Genomic DNA, 14,509 nt, shown 5'->3' with positions numbered 1-14,509 from the left:
TCTGTTGGATCTTCTCTATCTCTTCTATCAACCCTATCTGGTATGGATCCCACACCAATGAACAGTATCCAAGCAGTGGGCGAACAAGTGTACTGTAACCTACTACCTTTGTTTTCGGACTGCATTTCCTTAGGATTCTTCCAACAAATCTCAGTCTGGCATCTGATTTACCGACAATTACTTTTATTTGTCATTCCATTTTAAATCACTCCTAATGCCTACTCCCAGATAATTTACGGAATTAACTGCTTCCAGTTGCAGACCTGTTATATTGTAGCTAAATGATAAAGGATCCTTCTTTCTGTGTATTTGGAGCACATTACACTTGTCTACATTGAGATTCAATTGCCATTCCCTGCACCATGCGTCAATTCGTTGCTGAATTTCAGTACAATTCTTAGTTCTTACAACCTCTCGATATACTACAGCATTATCGGCAAAAAGCATCGGTGAACTTCCGATGTTATCCACATGGTCATTTACCTATATTGTGAATAGTAATGGTCCTACGACTCTCCCATGTGGCACACCTGAAGTCACTCTTACTTCAGACGATTTCTTTCCATTGAGAATGGCATGCTGCATTCTGTTACCTAGGAACTCTTCAATCCAATCACACAATTGGTCTGATAGTCCATATTCTCTTACTTTGTTCATCAAACGCCTGTAGGGAACTGTATCAAACGCCATTTTGGTCACAGAGTGTCTGCACATTTTGTTTTGATTCACCTACCGCTTTGACATAAGACCAAAATTTCTTAGGATTTTCTGTCGAGTCAGTACATAGAACTTTACTTTCGAATTCGTTGAACGCGACACGCATAGCCCTCCTCACACTACATTTCGCTTCGTGTAATTTTTGTTTGTCTGTAAGGATTTGGCTATGTTTATGTTTGCTGTTAAGTTCCCTTTGCTTCTGCAGCAGTTTTCTAACTTGGTTGTTGTACCACGGTGGCTCTTTTCCATCTCTTACGATCTTGCTTGGCACATACTCATCGAAAGCATATTGTACGATGGTTTTGAACGTTGTCCACTAATCCTCAACACTATTTGTACTTGAGATAAAACTTTTGTGTTGAGCCGTCCAGTATTCTGAAATCTGCTTTTTTTCACTTTTGCTAAACAAAAAAATCTACCTACCTTTTTTTTAATATTTCTATTTCTGAAATCACCAATGATGTAACAGCTTTATGATCGCTGATTCCCTGTTCTGCGTTAACTGTTTCAAATAATTTGGGTCTCTTTGTCACCAGAAGGTCTAATATGTTATCGCCACGAGTTGGTTCTCTGTTTAACTGCTCAAGGTAGCTTTCAGATAATGCACTTAAAAAAATTGGATTCTTTGTCCCTGCCACCGATTATAAACGTTTGAGTCTCCCAGTCTATATATGGTAAATTAAAATCTCCACCCAAAACTATAGCATGGTCGAGAAATCTACTAGAAATATATTCCAGATTTTCCTGCAGGTGTTCTGCCACAACAGCTATTGAGCCAGGGGACATATAGAGACATCCAATTACCATGTTTGAGCCTGCTTCAACCGTGACCATCACCCAAATTATTTCACATTTCAGATCTCCGTCAATTTCCTTCAATACTATTGTCCTTTTTATCACTATAAACACACCTCCCCCTTTACTGTCCAGCCTGTCTCTGAAGTATACATCCCAATCTGACTTTAGAATTTCATTACTGTTTACATGTCGTTTTAGCCAACTTTCCGTTCCTAGTACTATGTGGGCATTGTGACTGTGTATTAATGAGAGCAGTTGTAGGACCTTTCTATAGACGCTCTTGCAGTTTACTATTACCACACTAATATTGTCATTCACTGTTGCGTTTTGCCTACTGCTACCTTGTCGCGTCCTAGGAGGCGTCTTGTTGGTCCAAGGGAGGGAATTCTCTAACCCAAAAAACCTACATACACACTCCACACGTACTCCGCTACCTTGTAGCCGCTTCCTGGGTGTAGTGCATGCCTGACCTATTCAGGGGGACCCTGCATTTCTCCACCTGATAGCAGAGGTCGAGAAATTTTGCATCCCAGATCTCTACAGAATCATCTGAGCCTCTGGCTTAAGCCTCCCACTCAGCTCCAAACCAGAGGTCTGTCATTGGTTCTGGGAATGACATTAAAAATTAGTAGCTCAGTTTCCACCCTGCGATCCAGGCGGCCGCCTTCACCAACTCCACCAACTGTCAGCATGAACTGAGGATGACCTCTGAACCCAGACGGCCGGGTGTCGGATGAGACCCCATGGCACGCACAGCGAACACTGGCTTTTTCCTCGACCTTTCTGCTACTTCCCTAAGGGGATCCATCACCCGCCTAACATTGGAACTCACAATCACTAATAAACCCCTCCCCCCATGTGCCTGCTAGGACCTTGCTGAAGGGGCGGATACATGTCCACTCACAGGCAGAGCAGGGGATGCCACACGGCCAGCCTCCACATTGACCCTCCGCCTCGTGTGACACGAACACCGTTGAACGCACTGCTCCCCTTGGAGAGGGGGTGGCCCAGCTGTGCCCGGTACCCGCGAAGATGTCTCGACAGCAGGGACTGTGGGTGAAGCATGTAACACCTGAGGTGTACCATGCGATGCATCAGACTCCCCACTGCCCCTACATTCCGAGGCAGCAGCCTGAAGACGGCTGACTGTGGCCATCAGCACGTTCAGCTGTTCGCGAACGGTGGCCAGCTCCTCCTGCATCCGTACACAGCAGTCACACATCCTGTCCAGCCTAAGAAATCAACAATTTACTGTAGAGAGTTAAGTAATCAATTTTGAACTAGACTGCTAATTCAGTAAAGGTGGCTAATAGCTGACTAAACTGTGGTTACTAGACACTTCTTGTTGGAAACAATGAGACTAAGCACTAACAGTCTCTGGATTGTATTCAAAACAAACACAAAATCTATGGAACACTATTACTAGTGCTTCAAAATTAAAGTTTCCTAAAAGCAAAAGCACATGGAAAAAGAAGTGACAAGTAAGAAAAACACAGTTAATAATTAAGTTTACGTTGCTTGCTGCACAGGAGGTGTGAAGCAGACGGCAGTTACCACTGACAATCATGTGGTGTCAGCTATCAGATACCTTTCAGAACATTTCCAGAATGCTTTTTAACAACATTCTGCAGTATGTCTACTGATATAATAGAGATATATTCAAGTTCACTGCACTACTAGAAAAGAAAACCGTCTGCGTCTAAATTGACATCGATCTGTGTTGAAAGATGATAGAAAGTAGGTGGATTAATTATCTGAGAGGGGCTGTAATGAATTATGATTTAATTGTAGACTGATGAGGCATTCTAGAGACAGTGAGAAGTTGTGGCAGGTCATGTATAGCACTTTCAACCATTTTTTCCCGATGTTTTCTCATAGCGTATCAGTTGGGTGGTATAACTTTCAGTCATCTCACATATATTTGCATGTTCTACATGTGATTTAGAGAGCTATGTACCTGCGATCATTAACAGGAAACCCCTCCATATCACAGCCAGCGTAGCACTTCCAACGCATGTGCGATGAACGATGTCTACCAAACCGATGGAAAACCTATTTCAGCATCCCCCTCTAAACAAATGAAGATGTATGCAAAGCACTCCATTCCCCAACCACATCTTGAACATAGAGTCAAGAGTTTGTGAGGTATAGTAATACCTGAGTGTACATTTGCTTCACAGTTATTGAGTTTGGAAGAGATTGTGTTCTGTTCTCATAGTTACTGCAGCATTGGTGTAATCTGACATGTCAAACACCACTGCTATGCATTTGTCTTTTTCCTCATAAGATGTAGTTTAATGAATTTTCCATTGCTGACAGTCATTTTTTATGACTGATACAAGCAAAGAATAATTTTTGAACCATGTTCGGACATGAACAGTGTGTGCTGTACACCTCCAGAAAGCTATATAGTGCATGTTTCACAAAGAATCAATTTTTTCCCCTTGGTGTAGAAGGTAATAGTTTTATCATCTTAAAGCTTCTCACCATATTAAGTAGGATAGAAATCTTAGAGGGTGAATATATGTCAGGTGTTGGACATATATTTACTCCACTGGAGTATTAATAGCATCGCATTCCATGTGACTAACATATTGGAAACCACATTGCTTTTACATTATAGCATGTTTAAGTGTTGAATCGTGTAGTCTTACGAGTGTGTGTTCATGATCAAACGCCTTCCTCCTGGAGTTCCATCATGCATAAACCATACGTTTCTTCTTCTTAATCATCTCTTATATCACCGCAACAGTGTCAAATATATCAGGCACGTATTCGCTACACACCGATAAAGGGTGCTAACCTCCTCAGCATGGATGCATCTAGAGAGATTGTGTGTAATTGGATGAGTGATGTAAGATTGGTATCAAACAGTCTTCACAAAACAGCAGCTACAGCAGTGGAATGTGAATACTGGTCTGTATCGCTAGTATCAGTCGGTTGTGCAAGTTTGGAAGTCGTGTTATGCTCTTTCTGAAAGCACAATATCGAAATATATTGATTATGTGGAACTCAGTTCATTCCTTTCTTTAACAAGGTATCGAATGTAGTGGGTATAGTGCGCTCATACTTCCGATCAGTTCAAATTAAGTTGGTGACAATGTTGCAGGGAAGGTTGGTTAAAGACCAAGGAACAGTTACAAGATGCATAGAGAGAGCATCTAGAGTTTTTTTCCCAGAATAATTAGCGGACAGGTTCAATCGAGGGGCAGCTCATTTCCATATGGAGGGCAGAGTGCTGCTATGGATATAATTCTTTTGGTGTGATGGTAATTATCAGAGGTGATATCTTTCAGTCTCAAACTTTATCCTATGAGTGCAAGTATACTTTGTGACTCTCAATAACGTAAGGAGAGATAGGAAATCGCAATAAAATCTTACAGAATGTAAGCAGTGTTTTGGCTAAGGATAGAAGCTTTTGCACCATCTCTCTACTAATGACTATTTCCCACATTAAATAACAGTATTAGCCTAGTGTGATGTAGGAAGCGTAACAAGGTTTGGGATATTTCCACGTGTATATAGCACTCGCAAAGTAATGGAGGGTATGGTTTAGCAGTGATACAGAAAATGAGGATCATGCTGCAGTGTCATTGGCTGATAGCATAACGAGATTTACACAATGAAACTTTTTGCTGTAGTGACAGGTCGTCGAGAGTGGTGGTCTGGAACTTGAGTAATTGGGTAAATTGCGTTATGGGAAACCTGGCAAAATTACGAAAATTAATGGAAAATACGTAAAACTGAGGCAAATGCGACAGAAATGTGGAGGAATAAGGGTACTTACATGATCGCTTGGGCGTATGAAAATCGTTCCATTCCTCCACCAGTGCAATTGACAACTGATGCTGCATACTATCCATGCTCTATGGGTTTAAGCCCAGCAGAACACCTTGTTGTTCCACATGTGGTTATGCATTGTAAGCCATAAAAATGAAAGACGCAGTGTCCAAAAATTCAGAGATAATGATGACCTCTACCTAGGACACCAAAACAGTAACCCCACATGTGAGTGTAAAATCATTGAAAAACGTGAATGTGGTGTGAGCATTGCTGATTTTGCACCCATGTACACTATGTGATCAAAAGTATCTGGACAGCTGGCTGAAAATCACAAGTTTGTGGCGTCCTCCATCGGTAATAGTGGAATTGGCCTTGTCGACAGCTTCCACTCTCACAGGCATATGTTCAGTCAGCTGCTGGAAGGTTTCTTGGGGAATGACAGCCTATTCTTCACAGTGTGTTTGCACTGAGGAGAGGTATTAATGTCGGTTGGTAAGACCTGGCACAAAGTCGCCATTCCAAAACATCCCAAAGGTGTTCTATAGGATTCAGGTCAGGACTCTGTGAAGGCCAGTCAATTTCAGGGATGTTATTGTCGTTTAACCACTCCACCACAGGCCATGCATTATGAACAGGTGCTAGATAATGTTGAAAGATGCAATCGCCATCCCCGAATTGCTCTTAAACAGAAGGGGGCTAGAAGTTGCTTAAAACATCAATGTAGGCCTGTGCTGTGATAGTGCCTCGCAAAACAATAAGGGGTGGAAACCCCTCCATGAAAAACATGACACACCATAACACCACCACCTCCGAATTTTGCCGTTGGCACTTCACACACTGGCCGATGACGTTCACCAGGCATCTGCCAAACCCACACCCTGCCATCAGATCACCACAATGAGTATCGTAATTTGTCACTCCACGCAACATTTTTCCACTGTTCAGTCGTCCAATGTTTATGCTCCTTACACCAACTGAGGCGTTATTTGGCATTTACCAGCATGATGTGCGGCTTATGAGCAGCCACTCAACCATGAAATCCAAGTTTTTGCACCTCCCGCCTAACTGTCATAGTACGTGCAGTGGGTCCTGATGCAGTTTTGGAATTCCTGTGTACTGGTCTGCATAGATGTCTGCCTATTACAACTGTCGATGGTCTCTGTCAGTCAACAGACAAGGTCGGCCTGTATGCTTTTGTTCTGCGTGTGTCCCTTCACGTTTTCATTTCACTATCACATCGGAAACAGTGGACCTAGGGATGTTTAGGAGTGTGGAAATCTCACGGACAAAGTTATGAAGCAAGTGACACCTAATCACCTGACCATGTTCATTGTCCGTGAGTTCCACAGAGTGCCCCATCCTTCTCTCTCACGATGTCTAATGACTACTGAGATCGCTGATATGGAGTACCTGGTAGTAGGTGGCAGCACAATGCACCTAACATGAAAAACGTATCTTTTTGGGGATGTCCGGATACTTTTGATAACATAGTGTGCAATCGGTGTGCATCAATTATGAGGGTTGCCCAGAAAGTAATGAACCGTATTTTTCTCTCGCCCGAGAACAATACCACGCATACAAAATGTTACTTATGTATTATTTCAAGTCTCCTGAGAGAGTGAGTTTCCATCACCTTCGACAGATAGCGTAGCTGCAGGACAGGTTCAAAATGGCGTCTGTAGGTGATGTACGCTACAAGCACGTGCCGTCATTGAATTTATGACTGCAAAGAAAGAAATTGTGGGGAATATTCACAAATGCTTGTTCAAAGTCAATGGAGCATTTGCTGTCGACAGAAGTACATTTTGTCGCTGGGCACGGAGGGTGAGGTCATCAAAAGGTAGTTCGGTGGAGGTCCAAGATTTCCAGCAGTTGGGGAGACCATCCATGGCTGTCACACCTGATATGTTGCAACGAGCTGATCTTGTCATTCGCCATTAAAGGATGCCATTCCTGGAAGACATTTTGAGGACTATGACACAAAGGCAGCAGACAACTCCATCAGCAACTTCAAGATGCTCGAATGTTCTGAGAGTTAACTGCTGCAACAAGTTTTTAATTGTGACGAGATAGGTGTGTTCTGGGAAAATTTGCTGAATCATATCTTTATAACAGCAGGGGAGATGCATTGCCAGATCACAAGCCAATGAAAGACCATCTCACATTGCTGTACTGTGCCATTGCAAGCGGCAATTTGAAAATTAAACCACTGCTTGTTTACCATCCAGAAGCTCCATCAGCCTTCAAAAAGTGTAATGTCCAGGAGAACAGGTTAAATGTGATTTAGGGGTCCAATGACAAACTTGAGTGACACGTGATCTTGTTTGTGATTCGGTCAATGTAGTGTTTGGTCTTTCAGTGAAAAAAAAAAATGATTGACTTGAATTGTTCCTCTGACTATGACTGAATAAAAATTTTAAATCCATAAAAAGCTATTTGAGTCACTGTTAACTGTAAATATTGCCGAACTTATCAGCGAGAAATAATCTGTGGACTGAACTTCAAATGTTTTCAGCAGTTCCTATGGATAGTGAATATGAGTAACATGCTTGGCTAGGAAGATGATGTACATAAAATATTTCTTTTTTGTGCAGATTTTCTTAAAACTGTACCATTGTTAAAAAAAAGTTGTATAATACTCATTGTTCATGTACTTCCTCACAGCCACAAAAAGAACCACGTAATGCTATATTTAGTTTAAAAAGTGTGTTTTATGACAAATTTAAAAACTGGCATTGTTTTGTATGAGCTGTTTCCAAAGAAGCACAATTTTAATCTCCCCCCAATGCTATTAACCTTGCTTTTTCTCTTCTGTATGTACACCACAATGTTGTTTGTGGGATGTAACTACCATATCATTCATTTAAAACTATAAACCATCACATTAGACTGACAGAAATATGTTCTTCACGAATGCTGGCCAGACCAAAGAATGAAATTAAATGGGAATAGTTACCAAACTACAGTGTCTTTAAATCAGAATTTATCATTCAGGCATTGCTGGTGCTACTGTAGTAATGATCCTCCATTTGAGGTGTGTGTAGTTACAGTGCTTATTGTAAATGATTCTCTTCTAAGATAATCCAAGAATCACATATCCTTATTTTGATTAAAAAAGTAGAATTACTACAAAGATACAGAGTTGTTTCAGGCAAATCAGAAAGATACTTTCAAAAGTCTAGTAACGATAATTTCATCCATTCTGTATCTGTAAATGACCACACTGAATAATACGATGGTAGTCCACAAAGTAAGTTCCGTTTCTATTTCTATCTGTGGCAGCGCTACGATCGCAGTTCCGAGCATGCACGGCAGTTACTCTGACTCAATGAGAAGACATGTAAGCCATTTTCAAATCGCTACTGCCGACATGTGCTTTGTAGTGCTTCTTTATCATGTCAGCCGTAATAGAAAATGCCATTGCGTGTGAAATTGGATCTGAGATTCATTTTCTAAATGTAAAGAAATTTAAACCAAAGGAAATTGATTGGCAAATCTGTGAGGTTTATGGACAAAATGCTATGAGTGATTCAATGGTTAGAAGATGGGTCAGACTGTTTAATGAAGGACGTGATAAAGTATGGAGTGAATGCCCGTCTGTGTTTACTGATGAACTGGGTCACACAATTGAAGAGAACATTAAGCACAACCATAAGTTTACACTTAGTGCTCTTGCTATGAAAGTTCTGCAAATTTCACTATCACTAATTCATGAAATTGTTGCTGAAAAATGGAAATTTCGGAAACTGCTCATGTTAGGTACCCATATTTCTTACTGAACAACACAAAAAACAACGGATGGGCAGTGCACTTCATTTTTGACACACTACAATGAAGAAATTGGTGGTTTTCTTTCTCGGGTAGTCATGGTGGATGACACTTGAGTAAACAAAACAGCAATCAATGGAATGGAGGCACACTTCACCGCAACAAAGGTTAAGCCTAAGCAAATCGTGACACCTCTAAAAGTCATGTGCACCATTTTTTGGGACAGAAAAGGCATTTTGTTGATTGATTGGCCCCGTGGTATGAAATCAATGCACATGGTTACTGAGAGACCATCAAGAAATTGTGCCGTGCAATACAGAACAAGCGCCAAGGATTACTGTGAAAAAAGTTTTATTTCCACAATAATGCCCAACCTCACAGCTCTTATGGGTATTTCACTGGGGTGCATTTGATCATCTTCTGTAGAACCTGGACCTTGCTCCTAGTTCTCTTCTTACACCTAAAATCTGTCCTTGGTGGTCAACACTTCAATGATAATGACAAGCTAAAAGAACATGTTACCAAATGGTTGAATGCACAGGTGGCAACCTTCTATGAAGAAGGCATACAAAAACTTGTGCCACGGTATGACAAGTGTCTACAAAATTTTAGAAGCTATGTAAAAAAGTAGTTTAACAGATGTAGATTTTTACAAGAAATATTTTTTCTGTGTCTGTGCACGTTTGTTTTACATAACCAAATGGAACTTGCTTTGTGGACATACCTCGTAAATTAATAACTGTGAAGATCTATAATCAAAAGTGATATCTATTTAATTATTTTAATAACATGACTGAAATTTTTGATTCTTCAATTACGAACTTTTTGTAACTGCATTTCATAGTTCACTCCCACCTTCATAGTTTAGTGGTCGGTGTGGCTAAATGTCATTTAAGGGGCCTGGATTTGATTACCAGCAGAGTCAGCAACTGACAAACTCCCTGAAATGCTATGAAAGTTCTGCAAATCTCACTATCACTAATTCATGAAATTGTTACTGAAAAATATGCCATATGCACATTTCATTTTCATAGTTCAAAAGTCAGAGAAGAAGGAAGAGTAATGTAAGTTGAGCATGGTCACTTGTGTTTATTTCATAGTAATGTAATGTCCTATGCAGAGGGTACAAATAAGTTGCAATATTGCTGAGCGTATAATCCACTGGCTACAATCTTTGGAAAAAAGCACGGTTTGATAACATTTAACACAAACTTTGCTAACTGCTTGTAAAATTAATATGAGGCAGTACCTAAGCCTCTTGGAAAATAAAGTAGTAAGGAAGTAGGAAAGTAAGTTTATTTTTCAGGTATAGTAATATCTCCATATTGTCCATTGCATTATGATCTTACAATTAAGTGTGCATCAGGAATATCAATAAAACATGAACATGAAAACTACAATTGAAACCACTGAAGATTACTTACTGCAATTATCAATTTCATATGCACATGCATGGGTTCTTTAGCTTTGGATATGAAAGGTAAAATAACAAACAACAGGTGTGGCAGTGAAATGAGAGATTTGGCAACACTGGAAGTAGGAATCACAAAACAGGAGTGATGCCACTGACCCTGATATTTATGTTCAGTGCAGATGAAATCATGGGCCAGTGAGCAATGTGTTGTTGCCACGAAGGTGATTTACAAAAATGACAACTAAGCAGCTATGCAGTGTGTTTTTTGTACTCATTACAAACTCGCAAGGCCTGCCCCTGTCCCATCAGCACATGCTATTAAAGTAAAGGAACAAAACTTTGAGGAAATGGGTGATGAGGTGCAAAAGAAGGATGGAAGTGCAAAATGGATGTGTACAATAGAGAATGTTGCAAGAACGGAAGGAGCCTTCAGCCGAAATTCCAGGCATTCTGCACAAAGGCATGTGCTGAAACTTGATGTAACAGATTGCAGTCTGTGGTGAATATAGCACAAATAACTTCAAAACTACCTATACAAAATTCAGATAGTGCAAGAAACTGATGCAAATGAGCTCCTGAAAATACTATTCTTTCACCAGAAGTTTTTGGGGTTCATGAACAACCACACACATCTGTGCAACAATCTGACCATGAATGATGAGGTGTCCGGCTTTGCTGACAAGGAAAACTTTAGCGACTGATCATGTGAAAATCCTGAAATGCTTCATGAAACACAACTTCAGTCATAAAGTGGTGATGTGGTGCAGTATATTAATATTTGGAATTGTTGGGTGCTTTTTTTTTTCTAAGACAACTGTGCTAATGCCAGAACCATGAACACAAAACATTATGTTCACATAGTGAAACACACCCTAATGTGACTACTTCCTGATCTTACTGTAACTTTAGAGACATTCTTCCAACAAGACCATACCTTGCAGCATTCCATTAACATGCTACAGAACATCTTTCCTGGTCATCTGATCTCCAACAGTGGGGACATTTCCTAGCATCTCAGATCTTCCAGTGGACCCACCAAACGCCACCCAGGAACTGAAGGACCAATTCAGGAGAAAATTAATTGAAGTTCAGTGCCAGTCTTGCAAGATGTGAAGTCCAACTTCTTTAAGACATGCGATGTGTGGCCAGCTACATGACATCATTTCAAGTGATTGTCATCTTGAAGTGCAAGCATTGTAAACTGTTGTTTTATTTTTTCTCGCAATGTGAATAAATTTTTATTGCTGGTGGAGGTTTCAAGATCATCCATTTCACTGCCATACATGTTAGGAAGAAAATCAGAATAAGTGGCAAGGATGAGGAAAAATGTTAAGGAACTTCTGCTAAGAGATGTATAGTTCCTTAGAGGTGGAGAGGGGAGAGGAGGGGAAGAAATGAAAAGAAGTCTTAATAGTGTATGTGACTGTAACATGTTGACTGCCACATGCATAGTGACACATGTTTCACCACCAGGCCAAACCAGGCACACAGTGTTAGGGGTGAGGCTCTGCTATGACCTCATGGCAGTCGTCATGTTATTGGAGGTTCCAGTATCTCAGTGCATACATTTTCTTTCTTAATTAGACAAGCTGTTAGTAGGCTAGAGGAAGAAAGAATGAGGGAGGAATATAAGAACAAAGAATTAAAGGAACTCGGTGTACAGTCTTGACAAATGCGGCATAGAATTGTCAGTGTTTACAGACAAACAGCACTGCAGGAAATAACTGCAGAAATTGTTGTGGGACATGATGAATGTATCCGTTAGGACAGCTTGGTGAAATTTGGTGTTAATGGGCTAAGGTAGGAGACAACAGATAGGAGTGCCTTTGCTAACAGCACGATATAGACTCCAGTGCCTCGCCTAGGCTCATGACCATACTGATTGGACCCTAGATGACTGAAAAACTTTATCCAGGTCAGATGAGTCCCTGTTTCAGTTGCTAAGAGCTGAAGGTAGGATTATAGTGTGATGCAGACCCCATTAAGCCACGGACCATAGTTATCAACAAGGCACTGTGCAAGAAGTTTGTGGCTCCATAACGGTGTGGACTGAGTTTACATAGACTGGACTGGATCCTCTGGTCCAGCTGAACCAATGGTTGATGAAATGGTTATGTTCAGCTACTTGCAGGCCATTTGCAACCATTTATGGACTTCATTTCTGTGGATGACAATTGACCATATCACCACACCACAATTGTTCATGATTGGTTTGAAGAATATTCTACACAATTTGAGCAAATGATTTGGCCACCTTAATCACTTGACATGAATCCCATCAAGCATTTATGGTACAAAATTAAAAGGTCAGTTTGTGCACAAAATCTTGCACCAGCAACACTTTTAGAATAATAGGTGGCTGTAGAGGCAGCATGGCTCAATATTCCTGCAGCAAACTTCTAATGACTTGCTGAATCCATGCCACATAAAGTTGCTGCACTACGTCAGGCAGAAGGTGGTCTGACAATATATTAAGAGGTATCCCATGACTTCTTTCACTTCATGGTATAAAGTGAACAGAAACTGTAAGTTCTGGAAGACCATATTTTCATCTAAAATAAACAAAGAAATATGTTATCCTAACATTATCTCTGTAACGAGAATTTGAAACGTGTGAGGTACCAGGTATGAGACCCATTAGAAACATCACAGGTGTTGTAGACTTAGTCCCATTCCCCCTCCCCCGAGTTCTTTCTAGCAGATATAGTCTACCATATTTGGTAAGGTCGTCACGCTCCTTTCAAGCAAGAACAAGCTGATGTACAAACCTCTTCCTTACTGCCCGTTACAATACGAAGTTCACACAGAAATCTAAATCTCCTATGCTCTTCCAGTCATCCCCAAAATGTTTAGATAGTAAGTAGTAGATTCACATCAGTCATCTTTGCTTTGCCTGTATGGTGAAATCACTGATGGTTATTGCCCTGCACGTCCGGGGATAAGAATAGGCCAGAGGTATTCCTGTCTGTCATAAGAGGCAATTAAAAGGAGTTTCCCATGTTTCGGTCTTTATGTTACGGTCCCCTGTATGGTTTTGAACACCATTCTTCAAATTTTCCCGAAGATCAAGCCAATTGGGGAAGGGAGCCTTACATGGTGCAAAATGTCCATCGTGCATTGAAATCTTTAGCCCACTTCCTCATTGTCGCATCTCAGTCCCGCTCATTCCCCATCTCTTGGGCGAGGACACCTTCCTGGATGTGTTTTCCACCATGCATTGTGCTTTGTCACTTTCTGTGTCGACGATGACCATGGATTTCTTTGCACCTGATATCCAGCACGGTAGCCAGTCCGTTGTGGTGGGGGCGCCATGTACCGTGTTGGTTGTAGGCCCCTGACCACACAGGGATCGTTCTGCTAATGCCTGTGCCATTAAATCCCCACCTATGCCAAGGGGTAGATACCCAAGCCTACTGGTGCATCAGGACGCCCAGCAATGTCCGCCCTGCCAGGTGGCCTTTGCTGTGGCTAGGTGGCACCTGTGGGTTGTGCCCCTGGTCTGAGTGGGTGGCATAAGGGAGAATGACACGCAATGAAGCGTAGTCCATCATCTCTTGTTGGTGGTGGTGAAACACTAGCAGTCTCTAAGCAATCACAAGTTCAATTCAACGCACAGAAGTGCAACCCCAAATCGTACCCCTCCTTGGCCACACCATGGAAGGAACATCAGGCTAAGGATGGCAGTGGAATTTATTCACCATCGTATCTTGTATGTTCGAGAGCTGATGGGCAGTCTTTCATCACGATGAAGCCTCAGTTTTTTGTGGAGCATTTGGAGTACAAGTATGGGGAGGTGTAGGGATTGTCCAAAATGAGATGTGGGTCAGTCTTGATCAAAACAGCATCCTCAGCCCAGTCAGCAACGTTAATAGCTTCTGACAATCTGGCGGATGTTTCTATAACCATCACACATCATAAGAGCTTGGATATGGTCTACGGTATCCTATTTCACAGAGACCTTCTGCAGTCTGGCGATGAGCTGGGCCTCAATTTAGAGTGGCGAGGTGTACATTTCGCTCCTGTAGTCAT

General features: G+C 41.3%; 1 long non-coding RNA gene across 2 annotated transcripts in view; it reads right to left on the bottom strand.

The window, feature by feature from the left end:
• The window catches only part of LOC126299261 (uncharacterized), a 717,934-nt gene that overhangs the window by 174,513 nt on the left and 528,912 nt on the right, over window positions 1-14,509 (bottom strand). Inside the window, exon 3 of one of the 2 annotated variants that reach the window (XR_007552756.1) lies at window positions 10,132-13,670. The exons of the other annotated variant lie outside the window; for it this stretch is intronic. This is a non-coding gene — a long non-coding RNA (uncharacterized LOC126299261). Of the gene's footprint in view, window positions 1-10,131; window positions 13,671-14,509 lie in introns of those variants that run through there. 2 annotated transcript variants of the gene reach the window in all.

The sequence above is a fragment of the Schistocerca gregaria genome, chromosome X (genome assembly GCF_023897955.1).
Source record: "Schistocerca gregaria isolate iqSchGreg1 chromosome X, iqSchGreg1.2, whole genome shotgun sequence".
NCBI lineage: Eukaryota > Metazoa > Arthropoda > Insecta > Orthoptera > Acrididae > Schistocerca > Schistocerca gregaria.
The sequence above is the reverse complement of the archived record's forward strand: the minus strand, read 5'-3'. Positions and strand labels throughout refer to the sequence as shown.